Source organism: Heterocephalus glaber, unplaced genomic scaffold, assembly GCF_053883595.1.
Source record: "Heterocephalus glaber isolate CG9 unplaced genomic scaffold, H.glaber_assembly_v1.0 deba00001111, whole genome shotgun sequence".
Classification (NCBI taxonomy): domain Eukaryota; kingdom Metazoa; phylum Chordata; class Mammalia; order Rodentia; family Bathyergidae; genus Heterocephalus; species Heterocephalus glaber.
Window position 1 is genome coordinate 68,650 of NW_028258194.1, and position 4,075 is coordinate 72,724.

General features: G+C 43.3%; 1 pseudogene; it reads left to right on the forward strand.

The window, feature by feature from the left end:
- Positions 1 to 1,898: 1,898 nt before the first annotated feature.
- LOC101722901 (eukaryotic translation initiation factor 4 gamma 3-like) lies at positions 1,899 to 3,698 on the forward strand (annotated as a pseudogene).
- Positions 3,699 to 4,075: the final 377 nt, after the last annotated feature.

Here is a 4,075-nt window from a genome sequence, read left to right on the forward strand (position 1 = left end):
AAACTACAGGCTAATTTCCTCAATGACCATAGTTTCAAAAATCTTCAGTAAGATACTGGCAAACACAATGCAGAAGATCACTACAAAGACCATACACCCTTGACCAAGTGGGATTCATCCCAGGGATGCAGGGATGGTTCAACATATGCAAATCAATAAATGTAATACACTGTATCAATAGAGCCAAGGACAAAAACCATATGATCATCTCAATTGATGCAGAAAAAAGTGTTCAACAGAATCCAACACCTATTCATGATTAAAAAAAAAAAGAGCCCTATAGAAAATTGGAATAGATGGTCTTTATCTCAACCCAATAGAAGCCATCTATGAAAAACCAACCCTTAATATCGTACTAAATGGTCAAAAAATGAAATCCTTCACACTAAAATCAGGAACAAGACAAGGATGTCCACTATCACCACCCCTGTTTAATATAGTTCTAGAAACATTAGCCACAGCAATTAGACAAGAGAAAGAAATAAAAGGAATAAAGATAGGAAATGAAGAAGTTAAACTGTCATTATTTGCAGATGACATGATACTCTATATAGAAGACCACAAGAACTCCACCAAAAGTCTTCTAGACTTAATAACCAAATTCAGTAGAGTAGCTGGATACAAGGTCAACACACAAAAATCAATAACCTTCCTATACATAAACAACAGACTCAATGAGGGAGGAACTGGAGAAACAACTCCTTTCACAATAGCACCCAAAAAATTGAAATACCTAGGAATCAACCTAATGAAAGAAATCAAAGACTTCTACTCTGAAAACTACAGCACTCTGAAAAAAAGAGATCAAAAAGCATATCAGAAAATGGAAAGACATCCCTTGCTCCCAGGTAGGAAGAACCAATGTAGTGAAAATGGCCATACTTCCAAAACTGCTATACAGATTCAATGCAATCCCAATTGAAATTCCAACAGCATACTTCACAGAACTTGAGAAAACAATCCAAAAATTCATTTGGAAGAAGAAGAGACCCAGAATAGCAAAAGCAATTCTAGGCAACAGAGACGTGGCAGGGGGTATCACAACCCCCAACTTGAAACTATACTACAAAGCCACTGTGATAAAAAAAAAAAAAGGCATGGTACTGGCAAAGAAACAGACTCAAGGATCAGTGGAACAGATTAGAAGATGCAGAAACAACTCCAGACACACTCAGCCACCTCATCTTCGACAAAGGAGCCAAAACCATCACTGGAGGAAAGATAGCCTCTTTAATAAATGGTGCTGGAAAAAACGGGTTCCAACTTGCCAAAGATTAAAATTAGACCTATATTTCTCACCATGCACTAAACTAAAATCAAAATGGATCAAAGATGTAAGTATTGAAAGAAAAACGCTATACTGACTGGAAGAGAGGTTAGGTAGAACTCTTTTTTTTTTTTTTTGGTATGGGGGCGTCGAACTTGGGACCTTGTGCTTGCACAGCAGGTGGAGAAACCACTGAGCTAAATCCCCGGCCCAAGTAGAACTCTTGAAGACATTGGCATAGGAAAAGATTTCATGAACAAAACTTCAGTCACATGGGAACTACTATGAAGAATCAACAATTGGGATCTCATCTTATTAAAAAGCTTCTGCACTGCAAGAGAAACCACCAACAGAGTGAAGAGACAACCCACAGACCCAGAGGGGCGCTGCTTCCCCCGGGGAGGGGGATGAAGACCCCCCACCACCAGCCCATGTGGACATTGCCGTGAAAGGCTCAGTGGCTGCAGCAGGAACCGAACTGACACCAGAGCGGTGGCGGCAGTGTCAGTGACTCCCCACCCGAACGTCAGAACCCTCCAGACCCAGGCACCCCAACAAATTCCTAGAGGATCTGTGCAGCAGCCTCTCGAGGATCGAATCTTTACTCCCACGGTTTCAGCAGTTAATAGTACAGTAACACAAGTAGCAGGACAGCCAGGACCTCCAACCCCTTCCCTGTATTCAACACATGAAATAAACAAGGGGCATCCAAATCTTGCAGCAACACCCCAAGACATGCATCCTCCCCGGGAATCTCTCAAACCCCTTATCCCTCTGGACAGAATGCAAATCCAACCACGTTGGTATACCCTCAAGCTCCTCAGACAATGAATTCACAAACTCAAACCCATTCTCCACCCAGAAGAACTGGGTCAATACATTGCACAGATAACTGGAAGAGGAGGAAGGTTTTGGAACAGACTCCTGTTTACAGGTCCTTGGCTGGAAGGGGCTGGATAAAATACTGCATTTTTTTTCCAGAGGCCTCAAATACAGCCTCCTAGAGCCACCATCCCAAATAGCAGTCCTTCCATTCGTCCTGGTGCACAGACCCCCACTGCAGTGCATCAGGCCAATCAGCACATCATGATGGTCAACCATCTGCCCATGCCATACCCAGTGCCCCAGGGTCCTCAGTACTGTGTACCGCAGTGAGGTCATAGTGGTCCTCCTTATGTTGGCTCTCTACAACAGTATCCAGTTCAACCACCAAGGCCAGGTCCTTTTTATCCTGGACCAGGACCAGGGGACTTCCCCAGTGTATACGAAACGTCTTTGTACCCAAGTCAGCCAGTGTATCAGTCCACACCTATCTTAGTGCCTACGCAGCAACAGCCCCCTCCAGCCAAGAGAAAAAACTATAAGAATTCGAGATCCAAACCAGGGAGGTAAAGACCTAACTGAGGAGATGACATCTGGAGGTGGCAGCCTAAACCCCACTCCACCCACAGGAAGGCCCACATCCACACCTACCCTACTCAGCAGCTGCCCAGCCAGGCCCCTGAGCACAGCCCTGTGCTTTATGGGGCTGTGGAGAGCACTCATCTTGCACCCCTGTCACTGCAGGTAGCGGCCAAAAGCAAGGAGAGAAGCCAAACCCAGATCCAGTGTTAAAGTCTCCCTCCCCGGTCCTTAGGCTAGTCTTTAGTAAGGCAAGAAAACAGGCAGGCCAGACATCTGAGACTGCTACAGTGGAATCCCTACCCGCGCGTCTTCTGCCTCCAACACCTACCACTATTGCTCCAGTTGCTCGAAGAACAGTTGCTTCCCCCACCTCTGCTGCTCTTAGTAGCCACCTAATATTCACTACTGCTGTAGATGACAGACATGAACTATCTTCCTCAAAAGAAGATGTAGTGCCTATACCCGCCTCACATCTTGTACAGAAACATCGAACTCTTCACCAGTAGCTGAAATTGACCGTGATACATGCAAGAAACCCTGTAGTGTAGCACCTAATGATATTCCACTGATTTCTATTATTAACCTAATTAATGAAATGAATGGAGTTGGTGAAAAATCTCCAGCCACAGAAAGCATTATGGAAATAGTAAAACATGAGGTTCTGCCATTGACTCTTGAGTTGGAAATTCTGGAAAATCCCCCAGAAGAAATGAAAATGGAACGTATTCCACTTTCCATCACCCCTTCCACAGTTTCTTCCTCTTCTCCAGCTTCTCCAACTCCTCCAGCTTCTCCTCCCACTTCAGTCATTATTGTTGCCACCACTACTGTTAATACCCAAAGTGCTCCCACTGCAGTCCAGAGAGTTTTAGAAGAAGAGAGCAAAAGAACTTGCCTTAGTGAAGATGCAGAAGAGATGCAAAACAAAACAGAGGTAGAAGCAGATGGGCACACAGGAGAGATTATGGATTCTCAGAATTTAAATTCAAGAAAAAGTCCTGTCCCAGAAACATCAAATGAATACTGAAATTCCTAGTCTGGTTTCTTCACTGATGTGTTCATGTTTTAGTACAGCCTGCAAAAACAGTTACTCCATTGTCTAAAAATGCAAATGAGAATTTCCAAATATACTAAATGCCTCCAAGGTATATGTCTCTATAAAAAAAAAGAGAGAGAGACAACCCACAATGTGGGAAAAAAATTTTACCAGCTGTTCCTCAGACAAAGGTCTACTATGGAGAATATATAAAGAACCTAAAAAAAATCAGATCTTGCAAATTCAAAGACCCAGTTCGAAAATGGGCATCTGAAATGAACAGACATTTCTCAGACAAAGATGTAGAAATGGCAAATAAACATATGAAAAAATGTTCAGCATCACGGGTCATTCGAGAGATGCAAATG